This window comes from Protopterus annectens, chromosome 16.part0 (assembly GCF_019279795.1).
Source record: "Protopterus annectens isolate FY-2018-M chromosome 16.part0, PAN1.0, whole genome shotgun sequence".
NCBI lineage: Eukaryota > Metazoa > Chordata > Ceratodontiformes > Protopteridae > Protopterus > Protopterus annectens.
In genome coordinates, this window is record NC_056750.1 from 40,007,465 (window position 1) to 40,030,991 (window position 23,527).

The 23,527-nt window shown below is 43.8% G+C and overlaps 1 protein-coding gene across 1 annotated transcript in view; it reads left to right on the top strand.

The window, feature by feature from the left end:
* RAPGEF1 (Rap guanine nucleotide exchange factor 1) overlaps positions 1 to 23,527 on the top strand; it is a 2,911,094-nt gene that overhangs the window by 1,809,398 nt on the left and 1,078,169 nt on the right. The window lies entirely within an intron of this gene.

The window sequence follows — 23,527 nt, forward strand, 5'->3', positions numbered from 1 at the left end:
CTGCTCATTTCAGCACAGAACCACCTCTCTTCTCACACCCTCTCATGAAACAGTTCCTAAAAGGGACTAACAACTTAAGGACACCCAGAAGAGCTCCTACCCCAGCTTGGGACCTTAACTTTGTGTTGGAAAAGCTCACCCTACCCCCTTTGAACCTGCAGCTTCAGCAGAGTTAAAATTCCTCTCTTGGAAAACAGCTTTGCTTCTAGCCATCACTTCAGCTAGAAGAGTTTCAGAGCTACAAGCACCCATGGCTGTAGAGCCCTTCATCATTTTCCACGCTGACAGGGTCTCCCTCAGGACTAACCCCTGCTTCATGTCTAAAGTGGTGTCTAGTGTTTCTCTCAACCAATTCATTCATTTGCCCACCTTTTTCCCTAACCCACAAAACAAGGGGGAAAGGATTCTGCAATCTCTAGATGTGCACAGACAGCTCAGACTCTGGATAGGACCAAATCCTTTAGAAAAACTGACCAATTGCTAGTCAGCTTTGCAACAGGGGCAGAGGGCAAGGCCATATCCAAACAAACACACTCCAAATGGATAGCACACTGCATCCATTTCTGCTACAAACAACATGGGAAACAGCCCCCAAAGGGGGTCAGGACATATTCCACCAGGGCAACCTCCACTTCTGCAGCTTTTCTCAGAAGGGTCCCCACCAGGGACATCCTGGATTGTGCAAATTAGACTTCTGTTCATACCTTCACCAAATATTACCACCTACCTATCTTCAAATCCCGGACAGTCTTTGCCACCACAGTCTTGCAGAGCATCCTGGCCAGACCCCAGGCTTCTTGACTGCCTCCACCCTTTTTCTTCAGCTTTGGGAATCAACCCAAGTGTGATGACTGCACAGTGAAACATGAAGAACTTAATACAGTTGTGTACACTTACCATAAGTGTAGATGTTCGAGTGTATTCACTGTTGCAGTCCTGGTTTCCCCCCCTCCATCCCCCTTGTCTCTCTCTCTCTCTCTCTCTCGTCCTCTCTCCTTACAGGGAAGTTTTGGTATTTACTTTCAACTGGTGGTGATGTTCATCGAGTTTCACTGTTGCAGTCATCACACTTGGGTTATCTGCCTGTAGGTAGCCCTCAGTCGGCCTGAATACCAGAGACTTAGTATTTCTGCGTCGGTTGCTGTCACTCCAGGACTGACGTCAGGTCGTCAGTGGTATAAAAACAGGCAGCCAACACCATTACATCAGTCTTTCTTACAGAGGAGCCCAAAGCAGCAGTTCACACGAGTGCCGGTCGGCCGCTACCTGAGTTTTCATTTCCAAATTGAATCATCCTGAAGTCTTCTAAAGCTAATTACCCCATTGGGGATCCTTGTTTCTTGCTCTAACCAATGTCAGAAAAAGTTAACAATTGTCTTACCTGTGGAAAGCAAATACCACACCGAGATTTCCATTCTTACTGCATCACCTGTTTAGGCCCAGACCACGACGTACCTTGCTGTCGGTTTTGTACCTTGTTCAATGCCCGCTAAGTACTTTCGCTCTCGTTCTCCGTATTCCGAAATGGTTTTGGTAAGCCATCCGACTACCGATCTTCCGAAGAAACATAAGGATAAACACAGACAGACCACACAGGCCCAAAACTGACGCCGATGTTTCCGTAAAGCTAGTCACCAGTACTCAGCGAGGAGCTATCGCAGCCCCTGATGCCTGCTTCACTGAATTCACAGACCTCTACCAAGACCCGTTCGGAGTACAGTATGCCGTGAGACTCTTCTTTGACTACGGAACCTGCGGATGTCTCTACCTTGGATGGGTCCGGAGTCACTGAGCAGGCACTGGCTTCTGAGTAAGTTCTTCGTACTAATGTTTTTCGACGCAAACAGACAACTTCTTTCACGTCTTCAGTTCTGTCTAAAACTACCGAGTTTCTAAGGCCAAGAGTACAAGCTACGCCTAAAAAAACGATGACCCCAACTCGAGTATCTGCTTCCTTGCCACAACACTAAATGCTTAAAATGGCAGAATACCTGATTATGTCGATTAAGGGAAGGCAGCCTTCCCCTGCTAAGAGAAAGAGAGACCTGTACTCAGCAGCTTTAACAGACCAAGAGTCCGACGACTCTGAGGTATCTGATTATGAAGACATGCTTTTATCTGCTTATGAGGATTCAGATGCAGAGGAATCCATACCCTCTGCTTCTCCTCCAGAGGATTTTTCTTTTGGTGAAACCTTACGTACTTTGAGATCATTTCCACTGAGAATGCCAAGACTATCCTCAGTCCAAAAAGATACTCAGAAAATTGTTAGATTTGCCACAACATAGACTTTTAGCAATCCCCCAGTTCTAGATTTTATGGATGATGTCTTTATGGAATCCAGTCCAACTCCTGATACTTTACCCCCTGCTCTTAGGAAACCAAACAGGCACTACAGAGTGCCTGACTCTCACAAATTCCTTTTCAAAAATCCTACTGCTGACCCAGAGATCATCTCCCAGGGGCCTAAAGGTATCAAAGCAACTACAGCTAAGAATCCCACCCCTTTTGACAAGGATTCCAGAGCTTTAGACAGATGGGGTAAAACAGTGTACACCTCTGTAACTCTCGCCATTAGGACATTGAATTGCCAGTTTCACATGCTGAAGTACCAGCAACATATTATGGAACTTATTAAGGAAAAATTAGCTACCTTTACAGATTGTGCAGATAATAAAGAATTACAAGAGCTTATGCATTCTGCAAGCCAAGTCAGCAAGCATACTTTGCAATGTGGCTTTGACACCCTAGAAGGATCTTGCAGGGCAGCAGTCACTGGTTCTGTACTGAGACGGCATGCTTAGCTTAAGGAGCAGACCTTGCCAGACCATGTCAAATCAAAATTACTAGATGCTCCTTTGAACAGCACCCCCTTAAGGAAAGAATTCACAATGACTTCTCAACTCCTCTCCTCTGCCCAACTGTTTGTGCCCCTAGGAGTAAAACTTGCCTATCATGCAAAAAACTGAACTTCCATCACCAAAGACCGATGGGTCCTCAACATTGTATCCCAGGGGTACAAATTTTGCTGCTACTCCCTGCCAACCCCAAAAGGGTTCCCAGATCTACCTCCAAACCAGTGGGTAGAGGCACAAAACCAAGTTCAATCCCTGCTCTCCATAAGGGCAGTTCAGCCTGTTCCTGAAAAACAGATAGGTCAAGGGTTCTATTCCAGACTTTTCCTGGTACCCAGAAAAGAGGCACTTGGTGCCCAATCCTAGATATCTCCATTCTAAACACCTTCCTGGTGGTACCAAAATTCAAAATGCTCACCCTTCAGCAGTTGCTTCCTATGCTGGCCAAAAATGCCTGGTTAGCCACCCTAGACCTAAAAGAAGCCTATCTGCACATCCCTATCAGGGACTCATGCAGGAAATACCTACGCTTCAGGGCAGGATCTAGGCATTATCAGTTCTGTGCACTTCCCTTTGGCTTATCCACTGCTCCCAGAGTGTTCACAAAATGCCTGGCTCCAGCCATTGCCTATTGCAGACTGAGAAAAATTCAGATTTACCCGTACTTGGATGACTGCCTGATTCCGGCAGACAGTCAGGAAATGCTGTTGCAGCACCTGCCATTTGTAAAGAACCTTCTAACCTCCCTGGGGTACACTCAACGAAACAAAATCAAAACTAGTCCCCAGTCAAAAGGTTGTATTCCTGGGAGCAAGCTTAGACAGAGCATCCCAGATAGCATTCCTTACTCCAGAAAAACAAGCCCATCTGACAGGCTGCTTCACTCAAATGCCCACCAGAACCCAGCTATCCCCAAGGAAAATCCTGCAGGCCCTAGGGTTCATGGCCTCTTGCATTCTACTAATTCCATATGCCAGACTGCATATGAGGAAACTTCAGTGGTACTTAAAAAGTCTTTGGTGCCAACATTCTCAGGACCTGGAAACTGTCATTCCTATCATACCATGTCTAAGAATAGAGTTTCTTTGGTGGGCAGCAGCAATTAACCACAACAAGGGAGTTCCCTTTACTCAACCCCACGCCACCCAGACCCTAACCACAAACACATCAGACTATGCCTGGAGGGCACACCTGGACGACAAGTGCATTCAGGGCCAGTGGAGCCCACATCATATTCATCTGCACATCAACCAAAAAGAGATGCTAGCTGTCCAGCATGCTCTAACAACTTTCAGATCCCTACTCTCACCAGGACCACTGCTAATAAAAACAGACGACAAAACGGTTATGTGGTACATCAACAAGCAGGGGAGAACCCACACTTACCCATGGTCCTGGACATGCAGGTCCATCTGCAAGCTCAATTCCTGCCAGGCAAACAAAACTCACTGGCAGACGACTTGAGCAGAAATCTCCTCGACCCACACGAGTGGCAGTTAGAGCCCAGCACCTTCACGCGTCTGACTCAGAAGTGGGGGACCCCAGAGGTGGACCTCTTTGCCTCCCCCTGCAATCTCCAGCTCAACTAATTCTGCACCAGGACACACCACAGCAGGGCCTGGAAAGTGGATGCCCTATCCTTCCAGTGGGTAAACCTCTCAATCTGTGCATTTCCCTCTCTGCCCCTTCTCTCAAGAACATTGCTCAAGATAAGACAGGACAGACCAAGGACAGTCCTGATTGCACTCGACTGGCCATGCCAGCACTTGTACCCACTGCTGCGCAGCCTGTCACCAGTGCCACCCTGGCACCTACCCCAAAGCCCGACCCTCCTCACTCAACAGGGGGGACAGATCTTCCATCCGTAGCTGCAAACCCTAAATCTTGCAGCCTGGATTATTCCTTGAATTCTCCCCCAGTGACCAGCTTAAGCAAGCAGGTGCTGGATGTCATTCTGGAAGCCAGAAGACCCAGTACAAGGAAATCCTATGTGGATAAGTGGAAAAGGTATTGCTCCTGGATTCAGTCTAAAGGAGAGGACACAGCACTGCCCTTCCTACCTCTAATCCTGGATTACCTAGCAGATCTACTCCACAGAGGTCTATCCTTCTCCTCCATTAAAATCCATACCTCTGCCATCTCGGCCCATTACAATGGGACATACATGTCAAAAAAGGCACATCACTGTGGCAGTTATACTAGCCCTCAAAACCTTCAAACAGATTTTGTCCCAGGAGACCCTAAACATCTTTATGGAGAACATCGGAGTTGTTCTTCGTGTTTCACTGTTGCAGTCATCACATTTGGGTTATTCCTGCCATGGTAGCCCTCGGCCGGCCCGAACCCCAGAGGCTTAGTATTTCTGTCTCGGTTGCTGTCGCTTCAGGACTGACGTTAGGTCTTCAGTAGTATAAAGTAAGGCAGCATATGCCATTACATCAGTCTTTCTTGCCGTGGAGCCCAAAGCAGAAGCAGTTCACACAAGTGCAGGTCAGCCACTACCCGAGTTTCTTTTTCCGAATTGAAGCTGAAGTCTTATAAAGCTAAGTACCCCATTGGGGATCCTTTTTTCTAGCACTAACTGATGTCAGAAAAAGTTAACAATTGTCTCGCCTGTGGAAAGCAAATACTATACTGAGACTTTCATTCTTACTGCGTCACTTGCTTAGGCCCAGACCACGATGTCCCCTGCTGTCACTTTTGTACTTTGTTCAATGCCAGAACTATGTCGGTGGGCCCTTATTGAAGCTACATATTTTCACTTACAGTACTTGAATATGCCTTCGGTAAGCCATCCGACAGCAGATCTTCTGAAAAAACGTAAGGATAAAGACAGCACAGGTCCAAACCTACCGACGATGGTTCCGTTAAGCTAGTCAGTTCTCTGGTCCTCAGTGAGGCGCTTTCGCAGCCCCTGATGCCTGCTTCTGTGGATTCACAGGCCGGTACCGAGACCCTTTCGGTGTCCGGTATGCAACAAAACTCTTCTTCGACTAAGGATCCTGCGGTTGTCTCTCCCTTGGATGGGTCCGTAGCCACTGAACAGGCACCAGCTTCCGAGGAAGTACTTCGCACTACAGATTCTCGACACAAAACGACTTCTTTCACGTCTACTGTTCTTTCGAAAACTACCGAGTTTCTAAGGCATGGGGTATGAACCACACCCAAGAAACCGACGACTCAATCTCAGGCACCTGCTTCCTTGCCTCAGTCTCAAATGATTAAAATGGCGGAAGACCTTATCATGCTGATCAGGGGAAGCCAAGCTACCCCTTCCAAAAGAAATAGATCTGTCCCCAGTAGTTTTGTCTGAACAGAGGTCTGATGACTGATGCATCTGAATATGAAGACATGCAACCCCTCTCTGCTTATGAGGATTCTGATGCAGAGGACTACATTCCTTCATCCCCCCCCCCCAATGACTTTTCCTTTGGGGAAACCCCTCATACCTAATGGGAGCATTTCCATTGGGAATGTCAGGGCTACCCTCAGTCTAAAAAGAGACTCAGGGGATTCTTAGATCTTCCACAGCACAAACCCCTGACCATTCCCCCAGTCCTGGATGTTGTGGAGGATGTTTTCTTGGAATCCAGTTTGACTCCTGACACCCTCCCTTCTGCACCCAGAAAACCTGACAGGTATTACAGAGTCCCTGACTCTCTCAAATTTATTTTTAAAAATCCTACTGCTGACCCTGAGGTAATTTCTCAAGGGCCTAAAGGAATTAAAACAGCCTCTGCTAAGAATCCCACCCCCTCAGATAGAGATTCCCGAGCACTAGACAGATGGGGTAAAAAAGTATACACCTCTGCTACTCTTGCTATCAGAGCACTAAATTGCCAGATGTTCTACGTGTTTCACTGTTAGTCATTACATTTGGGTAATCTGCTGGCAGGTTGCCCTCAAGTCGGCCTGATTAACAAGGTCTTGGGTCCTGCATCGGTTGCTGTCCCTTCTTCCATGATGTCAGGTCGTCAGGGGTAAAAAAACATGCAGCCGATGCCTTTACATCAGTCTTTCTTGCCGCGCGGTGCCTGAAGCAGAACCAGTTCGCAAGTGCCGATCGTCCGACTCCTGAAATTTTCATTTTCGAGTTTCAGAACCGAAGTATTCAACTAAAAGCTAAGTACCCCGTTGGGGAAATGTTTTTCTTGCTCCTTACTGATGTCAGTAAAAGTTAATTGCATTACTTGTGAGAATCAAATACCTCATAAGGATTTTCATTTGTACTATATTCCTTGCCTAGGCCCTGACCACAACGTGCCTTGCTGTTGGTTTTGTGCTAAATTTAATCAACACACGATTAAACGTTGGTATATTTTTGTTTCTAAATATTTTGGCTCAAGATTTAACTATCCAGAAATGTCGTTGGTTAGCAATCCGACTACTGGAATACCTAAAAAATGCAAAGAAAGACAGAGACAGACCGTCGAGGTCCAAAACAGACGAGGCTTCACCTAAGCCAGTTGCCAGTTCACCGGTACTCCGTGAGGTGCTTTCACAGCCCCTGATACCCACTACTTTTGATTCGCAGGCCTCTACTGAGACCCATTTGGAGTCCGGTATGCCACGAGATACTTTAAGTATTGAACCCATGGATGTCTCTACCTTAGATGGGTCCGGAGCTGCTGAGCAGGTACTGGCTTCTGAGGGTGTTTTCAGGCCTATAGATTTGTATATTAAACTGACGCCATCTTCAAAACTAAGGCCAAAAACTACTTCTATGTCAAAAAACCGATGCTTGGGCCATGTGTACAGGCCCCAATGCCTAAAAAACAAATGATCAAAATGGCTGAAGATTTAATTACCTTGATCAGGGGTACTCATCCCCCTCCTGCTAAGAGGCCTAGGCAAGGCACTGACTATGAATCTTCAGATCAGGTTTCTGTTTCTTCTGATTCCTCTTCTGATCAGGAATTATCTATGCCCACTTATGAGGACTGATGCAGAAGACTCCATCCCTTCTGCTTCTCCCCCTGAGGATTTCTCTTTTGGAGAAACTGCATACCTTAAGGGAACACTTTCACTGGGAGAGTCAGGATTTCTCTGAATCTAAAAAGAGACTTAGGGATTTTCTTCTTCTTCCTCAGCATAGGCCTTTGGCTATACCTCCTGTTATAGACATTGTTGATGATGTTTTCTCAGAATCCAGTATGACTCATGATTCCCTGCCTCCGGCTACTAGTAAGCCAGACAAGACACTACAGGGTTCCTGACTCCCACAAATTCCTTTTCAAAAATCCTACTGCTGACCCTGAAACAATTTCTCAGGATCCAAAGGGTGTTAAGGCCTCTACTGCTAAAAATCCTACCCCTTCTGATAGAGATTCCAGGGTCCTGGATAGATGGGGTAAGAAGGTTTACACATCTGCAACCGTGGCAATCAGGGCTTTAAACTGTCAGTTTTACATGCTTAAATATCAACAGCATGTCATGGGTTTACTTAAACAGAAAATTATATTGATTTCTGACTGTGTGGAAAGTAAAGAGTTGCAGGATTTATTACATTCAGCTGAACAAGTTGGAAAACATACTTTGCAATGTGGTTTTGATTCCTTGGAGGCCTCTTGCAGGGCTGCTATAACTGGATCTGTGATAAGAAGGCACGTTTGGCTCAAGGAGCAAAGTCTGCCTGACCATGTTAAAGCAAAGTTGTTAGATGCTCCTTTACAACAGGACAGGCTATTTGGTAATAAGGCTGAAGAAGTTTTGAAAAAGATGGAAGATAAAGCTAAATCTATGCAAACTATGAAAGATTTCTTACAAGTGCAACCACGCAGGTTTAGTAGGTACTGGCCTACTCAAGGAGCAAAGTCTGCCTGACCATGTTAAAGCAAAGTTGTTAGATGCTCCTTTACAACAGGACAGGCTGTTTGGTAATAAGGCTGAAGAAGTTTTGAAAAAGATGGAAGATAAAGCTAAATCTATGCAAACTATGAAAGATTTCTTACAAGTGCAGCCACGCAGGTTTAGTAGGTACTGGCCTACTAAGAACTGGCCCTTTCCGGTATCCACTAGAGCCGCTCAGGTCAAACCCAGACATTCCAAAGGCTCCAGGTTTCAGTCGCAAGGAACTTTTAGAACAAAGCAATGGGGTGCCTCCACCTCCAAATCTGGAAGCAACAAGGCACCTCCCTATGGTAAACAGTCTCAATGACTTTCCTCTGCAATCACCAAGCACTTACCTTTTGGCCGCCCCTTTGGGGGGAAAACTGGCACTTCATGCACAAAACTGGCAACTGATTACCCAGGATAAATGGGTTTTAAATATAGTATCCCAGGGATACAGATTTCATTTCCACACGTTGCCAATCCCAAACGGATGGCCAGATCTGCCTCCAAATCAGTGGGCAGAGGCCCAGAAACAAGTTATGTCCCTCATTAATATGGGAGCTATTCAACCAGTACGAGAAAAGGGGGCTATTCAACCAGTACCAGAAAAGGAAAAGGGGCAAAGTTTCTATTCAAGACTTTTCCTGGTACCTAGAAAAGACAAATCATGGCGTCCAATTCTGGACTTATCCTTTCTAAATACATTTCTGGACATTCCAAAATTCAAGATGCTGACTCTTCACCAGTTACTTCCTATGCTAGGCAAGGATGCCTGGTTGGTAACTCTAGACTTAAAAGAGGCTTATCTGCATATCCCAATCAGGGAATCTTGCAGAAGATACCTCCACACCAAAGCAGGCTACTTGCATTACCAGATGTTCATCGTGTTACCCTGCTGCAGTCATCACACTTGGGGTTATCCTGTTGTCAGGTGGCCTCAGTCCCGCAGTCAGCCGGAATTCCAAAGTCTTGGTCCGGCGTCGGTTGCTGTCACTTCTTCCCTGATGTCAGTGCGCCAGGGGTATATATAATGCATCCAACGCCATTTTCTCCAGTCTTTCTTGCTGCGCGGTGCCCAAAGCAGAAGCAGTTCGCAAGTGCCGGTCGGCGAACTCCTGAAATTTTCGAAGTCGAATTTCAGATCCGAAGTCTTGAATAAAGCTAAGTACCCCGTTGGGGAAACTTTTCTTGACTCAGACCGATATCAGAAAAAGTTAACAATTGTATTTCTTGTGGGAAGCAAATACCTCATAAGGATTTTCATTCTTACTGCATACCTTGCCTAGGCCCAGACCACGACGTCACTGGTTGTCGTTTTTGTGCTAGGTTTAATAAGCGTACTATAAAAAGACCTTTGATTTTGCACGACACTACTTCGGTAGAAAATTTAACTACACAATGCCGTCGGAGCAACTGACTACTGGTGTGCACAAAAAAACGCAAGGATAAGGACAGGCAGCCTAGACCCAAGTCAGACTCCGAGGCCTCGGCTGGATAGGTCTCCGGTTCACCGGTCTTCAATGAGGCTCTGACACAGCCCCTGACTACCGCAGATTTGGAACCCAAGACCGCTTTGGAGCCTTTGGCGGAGAGTGCTAGGCCGACGCAGCCATTTGGTTTAACCCCTACCGACGACTCTGCAGAAAGAGATGTCGGTGCTGCAGAAACACCTTCGGTTTCTGAAGGCGTCTTCAGACCGACGACGCTCACCATAAAAACGTATCCTAAGCTTAAGACTCCTATTAAACCAAAAAAGACTGCACTTCGGTCTCCAGTTCAAGGCCCCATGCCTAAGAAACAGATGCTTAAAATGGCTGAAGATTTGATCTCTTTAATCAGGGGTTCCCAACCCCCACCCGACAAAAGGCCTAGACAAGAGGAAAATTATGCCACCTCTGATCAAGTGTCTATTTCTTCAGGCTCCTCTGAGGACCAGGATTACTCCTTTTTCCCCTTATGAAGTTTCTGATGCTGAGGATTCTATTCCCTCAGCTTCTCCTCCTGAAGACTACTCCTTTGGGGAAACTTTACACACTATGAGGGAACATTTTCACTGGGAAGGTCAGGACTACTCTGACTCAAAGAAAAGGCTCAGAGTTTCTTTTACTCCCCCAGCACAGACCACTTGCCATCCCCCCAGTTTTAGACATTGTGGATGATGTTTACTTAGAATCTAGTTTGAACCCAGATTCCCTGCCTCCTGCTCCAGCCAAACCAGACAGATACTATAGAGTGCCTGACTCCCACAAATTCCTTTATAAAAGCCCTGTTGCTGATCCAGAGACTATCTCCCAGGGTCCCAAAGGGGCTAAGGCTTCTATGGCAAAAAATCCTGTACCCTCTGAAGGGGACTCCAGAGCACTAGACAGGTGGGGGGAAAAAGGTTTACACCTCAGCCGCTCTAGCTATGAGAGCACTAAATTTCCAAATTCACATGCTAAAATATCAGCAATTTCTAATGTCTCAGTTAAGACAAAAAATGAGCACACTCCAACAGTCTGAATTGAAAGAAATGTAGGATCTGTTGCATGCAACTGAACAGGTGGGCAAACATACTTTACAATGTGGGTTTGATTCTTTAGAGGCTTCCTGCAGAGCAGCTGTCACTGGGGCTGTTATACGTAGGCATGATTGGCTAAAGGAACAAACTCTGCCTGATCATGTTAAAGCAAAGTTTTTAGATGCTCCCTTACAGCAGGATGTTCTTTTTGGAGTTAAAGCAGAAGTCGTCTTAAAGAAAATGGAGGATAAGGCAAAATTTATGCAGACAGTCAAAGATTTTCTACAGGTACAGCCACCTCGCTTCAGCAGAAATTGGCCAACAAAAAATTGGTCCTTTCCAGCTACTGACAGACCACAGAGGGGTAAATACAGACGTCCAAGAGGCAGAGGACAACCACAAGCCCAATACAAACCTCGACAATGGGGCACTGCAACACAGAAGGGAGGAGAAGACAGGCCCCAAACTACTAGAAGGCAAACTCAATGACTTACACCTCATCTGGCCAAGCAACATTCTCTTGGCAGCTCCCTTGGGAGGAAAACTCACACTTTTTTCAGACAACTGGCACATTGTCTCAAAGGACAAATGGGTCCTAGACATAATTTCACGAGGATACAGATTCCATTTCCACACCTTGCCAATGAAAAGGGGAATGCCAAATCTGCCACAAAATCAATGGGCAGAGGCACAAAAACAAATTACAGCTCTGATGGACATGAGAGCCATTCAACTGGTACCTACACGGGAGCAAGGCCAAGGATTTTACTCAAGACTCTTTCTAGTCCCCAGAAAGGACAATGCCTGGAGACCAATTCTGGACCTTTCAATTCTAAACACCTTCTTACAAGTTCCCAAATTCAAGATGCTAACACTACAGCAGCTTTTTCCCATGTTGGGCAAGAAAGCATGGCTAGTAACGTTGGACCTCAAGGAGGCATACCTGCATGTCCCTATCAGACAAAGTTGCAGAAGATACCTCCGTTTCATTGCAGGTTCAACCCATTACCAATTCTCTGCACTGCCCTTTGGCTAATCCACTGCACCCAGGGTCTTCACAAAATGCCTGGCACCAGTAATTGCATACTGCAGACAGAGGAATTCAAATATACCCATACCTGGACGACTGCCTCATCCAAGCAGAAAGCAAGGACATCCTCTTACAACATCTGACTTTTGTAAAACATCTTCTAAGTGGCCTGGGGTACACAGTAAACGAAAAGAAATCAAAACTAGTACCCTCACACAATTTGACATTCCTGGGTGCCAGCTTGAATACAACTGCCCAGAAGGCTTATCTGACGCCAGATAAACAACTACAACTGACTCGATATTTCAAAACAGTGGCAACAAAGACCCAACTCCCTGCAAGAAAAATTCTGCAGGCCTTGGGCTTCATGGCATCTTGCATACTTCTAATACCATTTGCAAAGCTGCATATGAGGAAATTACAGTGGTACCTAAAAGGCATATGGTCTCAACACAGCCACAGCTTGGACACAGTGATATCTCTTATTCCCTGCCTACAACTGGAGTTTCTATGGTGGTCACAGGCATGTCACCTCAACAAGGGTCATCCTTTCACCTTGCCCCCAGCCAGGCAAACTATGACAACAGATGCATCGGACTACGCCTGGGGGGCACACATGGCAGGACAGTGGGTTCAAGGCATATGGACTGCAGATCAAAGGAATGTGCACATCAATCAAAAAGAGATGCTAGCTGTACAGAATGCTCTGACAGCCTTCAAGAACCTATTACATCCAGGACAACTCACAATAAGGACGGACAACACCACAGTAATGTGGTACATAAGCAAACAAGGGGGTACACACTCCTACCCTCTATGCAGGCAAGCAATGACCTTGTGGAACACAGCACTGGCTTACCAAGTTCAGTTGCAAGCTCAGTTACTGCCAGGAAGAAAGAACACATTGGCAGACGACCTCAGCAGAAACATCATGGATCCCCACGAGTGGAAACTGGATCCACAAGTATTTGCAATGATAATTCAAAAATGGGGCCTTCCAGACATAGACCTGTTTGCCAGCCCCCAAAACTATCAGCTAACACAATTTTGTACAAGGACACTTCACCATCAAGCTTGGAAAGTGGACGCACTCTCATTCAGTTGGAGAAACCTGACAGTATATGCCTTCCCTCCATTGCCTCTCCTCACAAAGGTGCTTCTGAAAGTCAGGAAGGAGAGACCATGACTGATGCTCATAGCCCCAGACTGGCCACGCCAGCACTGGTACCCACTATTAAGGAATATGGCCCAGGGCCCACCTTGGATTTTACCACAAATTGCCCATTTGCTCACACAGCAAAACAATCAGATTCTACACAGCCAGCTCAAAACCTTAAATCTGGCTGCATGGCAAATCAAATCCAATGAGCCAGCAAACTGTGACCTAGAAACGTGGTTTATTGTAGAAACATGAAAAACAACAAATAACCAGACCGGTTTCGGCTGGACACAAGCACAGCCTTCCTCAGGGTAAAAGAACATGATCAATTGTTGTTGTTTAAATACACCCATTTGAAAAGTGATTGGTTCATTCTAAAATTGTTCATTTAAACCAGGTGGAAACGATCCACCCAGTTTGACAATCCACTTCTTTTCTTTGGAATTTAAAATAAAGTGCCAACCTGTTTTGTTGGATCTGTTACCTTTTATCACATCAATAACCATGAATGAAAATTTAGCTGTTTTGTGTATCAAATGATGTTTGTACAGGGCATTGTTCACTTTTTTGTTTTTAATATTACTTATGTGTTCAGATATTCGTAGTCTGAGGGGACGTGAAGTTTGTCCTATGTAAAAGGATCCACAAGTGCAGGTAGCCAGATAGACAAGCCAGTCAGTACTACAATTGGCAAAGAAGTGAAGATCATAGACTGTGGCACGATTCTTACTAGAAAATTGTTTAGATTTACTTACTTTGTCACAATTGGTGCATTGGCCACAAGGAAAACAACCAGTCAGTGGTTCACCTGTCAAGGTGGTCTGTAGGTGCTGTCCCAAACTGTTGTCATGAGAATGTTTGTAATGATTGAAACAGGAACCTAGATTTTTCCATTTGCGAAATGAAGAGAGACATCTGTCTGGTATAATGCTTGCCAATTTTTGGTCACATTGTAGTATGTTCCAATGTCTGTGTACACTTTGGATAAGAATATCCGAATTCCTAGCATAGGTAGTTACAAACCTGATGGGTTGTGGGTCACTAGTGTTGTGCTCTGTATAACTTAATAAATCATCCCTGTTGAGTATATTAGCCCAATTGCTGGCTTGCAGAACATGCCCCATCCTATATCCCCTGGACCTGAACCTGTTGGTAAGGTCCTTTCTCTGTTCCTGAAAAGAGGTATCCTGGGAATAAATACGCTGGAGTCTGATGAACTGAGATTTGGGAATGTTCCTAGCAATATGTGGTGGGTGAAAGCTGGAGGCATGGAGGACTGTGTTGTATTTGGGGTACTTCCTGAATACTTCAGTACTTAATGTATGATCAGGTAACCTGTGGATCAATACATCCAATAAAGTAATGGTACTGGCATGATAATGTATTGTGAACTGGAGACCCCTTTTATTATCATTCAGATAATATAAGAAATCAAATAGTTGATAAGCCTCTCCCATCCATACCATCCAGCAATCGGCCAAATAACGTCTCCAGATATCAATGTACGCAAGAAAAATATTGTTCTGACTATTGTAGATGATATCTTTCAACATAGGCCATGAACAGATCAGCATAAATCGGGGCAAATGATGCTCCCATCGCTGTGCCTTTTGTTTGCCAATAACAAGTATCTTGATAAAATAAGATGTTATTGGTAAGGACATGTTCTGCAAGACCAACCAGAAATGTGTTAAACTCAGACTGATACAAGTCAGCCACCTCCAGCCAATAGGCCAGGGCCTCCAAACCTGCTTGATGAAGAATGTTGGTGTATAGAGCACTTACATCAAGTGTGCATGTTAACCAACCTGTAAAAAATTGGTGGTGTCCTGTAGTCGTGAACATACTAGGGATAACAAGGGCTTAAGATGTTTGGTGAGATATAATGACAGTGGTTCAGTGATGTAACCCTTGCCTGATACAATCGGTCTACCAGGTGGTTTTAGTGGGTCCTTATGTATCTTGGGTAGAAAATAAATGTATTGGTTTGATGAGTCTTGAATCATAAGCTGATGCATTACATCTGTGGTAATAATGCCTTCATCTCAGGCCATGGATAGAAAGTCATCAATTTGTTTTTTGAACCTAAAGGTGGGGTTGATAAACATTTCAGAATAGTATCTCTTATCAGAAAGCTGTCTTCTGGCCTCATTATCATAGTCAGACCAATTTAGGACTACTACTGCCCCACCTTTATCAGCAGAAATGATGACTATATCTCTATTGTTCTGTAGTTCTATAATAGCTTGTTTTTCCGCCAGTGTGATGTTATTAGATTTATAACATACATTAGATCCTGAAAAGTGAAGATCTTTGAGAATGCTACTCTGGAATTGATGTACAATAGGATGCATGGGAGGGAGAAAGCGTGATTTATGATATATAAAATATCACCAAAGTGCAATTTCAGATTCAAGATTCTACAAAAGGACAACATCTTGTGCCAATACATCTTCAGGTACCATAAAACCTGGTATAAATGTAAGACCTTTATTGAGAACAGACAAGTGGATAGATGACAATACAAAGTCTGATAAATTTAAAACATTCACATTAGAATTAACATTCACTTCTGCATTGCTATTTTCAAGAAACTTTGTATATTGCTTATTTTTCTTGTGTTTGCGTCCCCCCCGCTGGTATCTAGGCCTAAAGGGATAGATGCTGGTGTTCTTTTGGGAGACGGTGAACCTGATACTGCCTGTAGATCACTGTCAGTACAGGAAGAAAGGTCATCAGTAGACGAACCAGTATCTGGAGTATGTTTCCTGAGAATGGACCTGAGTCTCTTCCTTTTGGGGGTTCTGGTTGAATATGATGTAAACCTGACATGTTTGTTAGAATTAATGAAAGGATTGGCACTTTGGTAATCAGATTGATCTCTTTGGAATTAATTGATTTTTCTAATCTTAAGTTGTTCTAAATTATTTAAATCTGTTGCCACTTTGTTCAGCTGTTTGTTAAAAAAGGTTTCCCCTTCAAATGATTGTACTTCACTAACTAGTTTTGTGACTGCACTGATTTCCCGATCGATCACATGATCGTGAAACTTGGCCGGAGCCTCAACAAAAGACATAGTAGCCTGTTGTTGTATAGCGGCCTATTGGTTGTTGAGCTCCTCATCAGCTTCTCCCACATGGGGTTGTATTCGCACTCTTGAGTCCTCTTGGTGTAATACCTTTAGCCATATAAGCCTTAAACAATTTAGAGTGCCAGACATTGGATCTCAAAGATCTTAGATGTTTATGTAGCTGTTCAAAGGCTATTCCACAAGTAGACTCAGGACTCAAAGGCTCACCAATATTGGTATTGGTTACACAAGAGCCCAAACCAAAGGCTCCAAGGTCCTCTCTATCTGCTGACAGACCAGAAACCAGGCTAAGAAGATCCATCACTATATGAGAATCAGGTGTAAACTTAAGAAATTCAATCCAAAAGTCTTTGTGACAGATGGCTCAATGAAACTGACAATAATAGCCCCAATTCGAATTGCTACGCCAGTAAAAGTGAAACATGAAAGTCAGTTATAAGATAAAGAGACAATAATAGCCATAAGGTGAAAAGTAAAAAAAAACTTGTTGCAAAAAGTCCACCAGTCTATGTCCCTTGATAAATCTAGGATGGAAAAAGCTGTATAGTGTGTTACACTACCTGAGCCATTTGTATAATGAGCCCAATTGGTGTGCTGAGTCTATCTTGAATCGTTAACAAACAATGGGAACATAGGTTGAATAGAAAACCTATAATGGAAGTCAATGCAGTCAAAGAAACCAGCATAGTGCTAAATATACTGATATAATGCAACAGAAAAAATATATAGAAGATGAACAAAATCCCTAAACAGTATAAAAGATGCTGAGTACCAAGTGTGTATATATTACTACATGTGCATATATAAGATATGTGGACAGAATTTACATGATGTATGTTGTAATGTCCAATGTGAAAAAGGTGTAATAAGCAACTAATAGAATGCTAAGCTCTTAGTATTGGTGCGCTAGGCCTGCTAGGCCCTGCAAAACCAGAATTCTACTGACAAAGAGGAACCACATTGATGATACTAATGAGACCCATTCCACAGAAAAGGTATATATAAAAAAAGGTGTCCCCATCTCCTGTAGTACTGGATGAAGAATATAGTTATGGCCCAGTATCCTCTAGAAATGGAAAAATCCAGTTACAAAGCAAAAACTGGGATTAAATGTAACACATTGCTTATGTTCATCTATTACTGTAAAACAAATGATAATAAATATGTACCATAAGACCTGTATACACTGGAAACACAATTTGTCCTAAAAATGGAGAACACCACTTGTAAATACTATATCATACCACAAAATCAAAAAGACAATGAATAATGTCCTGCTTTTTATAAACCAGCATGAAATGCAATGAAAAAATGCCGATTGTCCCTGTATCCTCCAATATCTAAAAAATACAGATGTAATTTTGATTGGAGAAATGTCAGCAAAAACTGATCGCAAACAAGATGTAGGTTCCCGTGTGGCACCTAGTTAGGATATGACCTGTTGTAGTCCAAAGCAGAACCTCAAACCGCTGGAATATATATGTATTCAGCGTGGAAAGTACATCAATAGGTTAATGTAGGCAGCCGGTTGTTTATGGCATCAAAATAAACTGTTTCCATGGCAAACAGCTTCCAAAAAGCCGCTAGAATACCAATAAGTCAAAAAAAGGAAAAACAAGAGAAAAACACACAGTACCTTGATTCGCTGAAAACGTAAATGTTCATGTATAGATGATGATTGTAAACATCAACCCACATGCACCATACTGACTGGAAATGAGTCTAAAAACATGAGCTGCTGATGTGAAAAAAACAAATCCAAAAAACTGAACTGGAATCAGAAAACAGATGAGCAATGCCCGTGAAACTGCATGTATCCAAATGGCAGCATATAAAATGGCACTGGTAAGATGCTGATAAGCTGCTGGTACACTTGCTTGCCAAATCGCCACAAAAGGTATTTTGATCAAACAGATATAATCTCAACACAATAGTGCAAAGGTCTGCCCAACAATCCAGGTAGAGACAACAAAACCAATCCAACCAGACAAACAGGAAATGTATAAGACTAACATGACTGCAGAGAAAATCATACAGTCAGTAACTATGTCTTTTGTTGAGGCTCTGGCCAAGTTTCACGATCGTGTGATCGGGAAATCAGTGCAGTCACAAAACTAGTTAGTGAAGTACAACCATTTGAAGGGGAAACCTTTTTTAACAAACAGCTGAACAAAGTGGCAACAGAGTTAAATAATTTAGAACAACTTAAGATTAAAAAAATCAAGAAATTTCAAAGAGATCAATCTGATTACCAAAGTGCCAATCCTTTCATTAATTCTAACAAGCATGTCAGATTTACATCATATTCAACCAGAACCCCCAAAAGGAAGAGACCCAGGTCCATTCTCAGGAAACATACTCCAGATACTGGTTCGTCTACTGATGACCTTTTTTCCTGTACTGACAGTGATCTACAGGCAGTATCAGGTTCACCGTCTCCCAAAAGAACACCAGCATCTATCCCTTTAGGCCTAGATACCAGTGGGGGGGGGGGGGGTCGCAAACACAAGAAAAATAAGCAATATACAAAGTTTGTTGAAAATAGCAATGCAGAAATGAATGTTAATTCTAATGTGAATGTTTTAAATTTATCAGACTTTGTATTGTCATCTATCCACTTGTCTGCTCTCATTAAAGGTCTTACATTTATACCAGGTTTTATGGTACCTGAGGATGTATTGGCACAAGATGTTATGTCCTTTTGTAGAATCTTGAATCTGAAATTGCACTTTGGTGATATGGATAATACTTAGTCATGATAAATTTATATATCATAAATCACGCTTTCTCCCTCCCATGCATCCTATTGTACATCAATTCCAGAGTAGCAATCTCAAAGATCTTCACTTTTCAGGATCTGATATACATTTTAAATCTAATAACATCACACTGGCGGAAAAACAAGCTATTATGGAACTACAGAACAACAGAAATATAGTCATCATTTCTGCTGATAAAGGTGGGGCAGTAGTAGTCCTAAATTGGTCTCTGACTATGATAATGAGGCCAGAAGACAGCTTTCTGATGAGATACTATTCTGAAATGTTTATCAACCCCACCTTTAGGTTCAAAAAACAAATTGATGACTTTCTATCCATGGCCAGAGATGAAGGCATTATTACCACAGATGTAATGCATCAGCTTATGATCCAAGACTCATCAAACCAATACATTTATTTTCTACCCAGGATACATAAGGACCCACTAAAACCACCTGGTAGACCGATTGTATCAGGCAAGGGTTACATCACTGAACCACTGTCATTATATCTCACCAAACATCTTAAGCCCTTGTTATCCCTAGTACGTTCACGACTACAGGATACCACCATTTTTTTACAAATCATCTCAGACACACAGCTTGAACCAGGTTGGTTAATGTGCACACTTGATGTAAGTGCTCTATACACCAACATTCCTCATCAAGCAGGTTTGGAGGCCCTGGCCTATTGGCTGGAGGTGGCTGACTTATATCAGTCAGAGTTTAACACATTTCTGGTTGGTCTTGCAGAACATGTCCTTACCAATAACATCTTCTTTTATCAAGATACTTGTTATTGGCAAACAAAAGGCACAGAGATTGGAGCATCATTTGCCCCGATTTATGCTGATCTATTCATGGCCTATGTTGAAAGATATATCATCTACAATAGTCAGAACAATATTTTTCTTGAGTACATTGATATCTGGTGACGTTATTTGGCCGATTGCTGGATGGTATGGAGGGGAGAGGCTTATCAACTATTTGATTTCTTATATTGTCTGAATGATAATAAATGGGGTCTCCAGTTCACAATACATTATCATGCCAGTACCATTACTTTTTTGGATGTATTGATCCACAGGTTACCTGATCATACATTAAGTACTGAAGTATTAAGGAAGTACCCCAAATACAACACCGCCCTCCATGCCTCCAGCTTTCACCCACCACATATTGCTAGGAACATTCCCAAATCTCAATTCATCAGACTCAAGCGTATTTGTTCCCAGGATACCTCTTTTCAGGAACAGAGAAAGGACCTTACCAACAGGTTCAGGTCCAGGGGATATAGGATGGGGCATGTTCTGCAAGCCAGCAATTGGGCTAATACACTCAACAGGGATGATTTATTAAGTTATACAGAGCACAACACTAGCGACCCACAACCCATCAGGTTTGTAACTACCTATGCTAGGAATTCGGATATTCTTATCCAAAGTGTACACAGACATTGGAACATACTACAATGTGACCAAGAATTGGCAAGCATTATACCAGACAGATGTCTCTCTTCATTTCGCAAAGGGAAAAATCTAGGTTCCTGTTTCAATCGTTACAAACATTCTCATGACAACAGTTTGGGACAGCACCTACAGACCACCTTGACGGGTGAACCATTGACTGGTTGTTTTCCTTGTGGCCACTGCACCAATTGTGACAAAGTAAGTAAATCTAAACAATTTTCTAGTAAGAATTGTGCCACTGTCTATGATCTTCACTTCTTCGCCAATTGTTGTACTGACTGGCTGGTCTATCTGGCTACCTGCACTTGTGGATCCTTTTACATAGGACAAACTTCACGTCCCCTCAGACTACGAATATCTGAACACACAAGTATTGTTAAAAACAAAAAAGTGAACAATGCCCTGTACAAACGTCATTTGATACACAAAACAGCTAAATTTTCATTCATGGTTATTGATGTGATAAAAGGTAATAGATCCAACAAAACAGATTGGCACTTTATTTTAAATTTCAAAGAAAATAAGTGGATTGTCAAACTGGGTGGATTGTTTCCACCTGGTTTAAATGAACAATTTTAGAATGAACCAATCACTTTTCAAATGGGTGTATTTAAACAACAACAATTGATCATGATGTCCTTCAAGGATGCATCTGCAGTCCTAACAAATGGGTTGTCCTGGCCTCAGGCAGCCCTTTGGTCGGCCGGATTCCAAAGTCTGGGTCTGGCCTCGGCTGATGTCGCACTTCACCCGACGTCATAGCTGCAGTTCAGCGGGTATAAAGGCATCAGCCGACGCCATTTTCCTCAGTCTTTCTTGCCGCGTGGCGCCCGAAGCAGAAGCTGTTCGCAAGTGCCGGTCGGTCAGAACCAGAGATTTCTACTACCGAAGACTTCTAAAAGCTAAGTACCCCATTGGGGACTCTTTCTTGCCTCAGCCGATGTCAGAAAAAGTGAATAACTGTTTAACTTGTGGGAAACAAATACCTCATAAAGATTTCCACTCTTACTGCCTACCTTGTTTAGGCCCAGACCACGACGTAGCAGCTTGTCTAGCCTGTGCTTCCTTCAACCGACGAACACTTAGACGTCGGTCGGAGTTTGCAGAGGAGTTTTTCGGCTCCGCTTTTGCTTATATCATGCCGTCGGAGACTCCGACTTCACATTTAGCTAAAAAGCGTAAGGAAAAGGACCGACACTCGCGGTCCGCGGTTTTGGCCGAAACCGCAGTTAAGCCAACCGCGAGTGTCTCGGTTTCAGCCGAAGCCGAGTCCGCGGTTCTTCCTTCGGCCGAAAGCATGCCTCCTTCTACCGAGGCCGCTTCCAGCATGGCTGAATCTGCTACTGAAAATCCACCTGCTCTTACAGTTTCTCAGGATTTATCAGATACTATCCCCTTAGATGTATCTACTCCTGCACGTGGAGCTGCTAGAGCCCCTGCATCCATGTCAATTAAGGCTTTTGCCAGGGCTAAAGCAGCTAAATCTTCAAAGGCCGTGCCTGCTAAAGCCCCCTCTCACAGGCCTAGCTCTAGTACTCAAATGCTTAGTCTAGCAGAGGATCTCATTTCTTTGATCAGGGGAACCCAGTCTCACCCTGACAGGGCCTCTCACCCACCTCCAGAGAAGAGGCTTAGAGCAGAGCCCCCTGAGCCAGTTTCTTCAGATTATTCCTCTGATGATTCAGAAAACACAAATCCTCCAGAGGGCCCTTACTCTCCATATGAGGACTCTGATGCAGAGGATTCCATACCTTCTGCCTCTCCTCCTGAGGAATTTTCTTTCGGGGAAACCTTGCATGCTATGAGGGAACAATTTCAATGGCAGGGCCAGGATTTTTCAGATTCTAGGAAAAGGCTTAGGACCTTTTTACATTTACCACAGCATAGGCCTTTAGCTATTCCTCCAGTACTTACAGTTGTGGATGATGCATTTACTGATGCTTGTACTGCCCCTGACTCGCTGCCTCCGGCCCCTGCTAAGCCCGACAGATACTACAGGGTTCCGGACACACATTATCATTTATACAAGGCTCCTATTGCAGATCCTGTAACTATTTCACAGGGCCCCAAAGCTGTAGTAGCTGCCTCTGCCAAAACCCCCCTCCCCTCTGAAAGAGAATCTAGGGCATTGGAGAGATGGGGTAAAAAGTTTATACTTCTGCTACTCTTTCGGCTAGGGCCTTAAACTGTCAATTCCACATGATTCAGTATCAGGAATTTCTGTTAGATCAGCTCACTAAAAAACTGTCCTCGCCTGAGCCTTTAGACCGTAAGTCCCTTCAGGATTTGGTGCATAACACTCAGCAGGTCAGTAATCATTCCTTAAAATGCGGCTATGATGCACTGGAGGCTTCCTATAGATCAGCTATGACTGGTACAGTGATCAGAAGGCATGCATGGTTAAAAGAGCAATCCTTACCAGACCATGTAAAGTCAAAGCTTCTAGATGCTCCCATGGAAAAGCAAAGTTCGTTTGGTTCCCCTGCACAGCAAGTGTTGAAGAAGGTGGAAGAAAAAGCTAAATCTGTCCAGACAGTCAAGGATTTCTTACAGGTCCAGCCTCCGAGGTTTAGTAGGAACTGGCCTTCCAAGAAGTGGTCCTTTCCAGACACCACCAGAGCACAGAGAAGCAGAAATAGACGCCCTAGAGGCAGAGGTCAATCCAGAGGTGCCTACAGGGGACGTCAGTGGCAGCCTAACACCAGAGAACTACTGCCACAGATCCAGCCACTACCACTTCTACAGGACAATCTCAGTGACTTGGCTCTGAAACCGCCTACCAGGGAACAACTGGCAGCACCCTTAGGCGGAAAATTAACCTTATTTTCAGTAA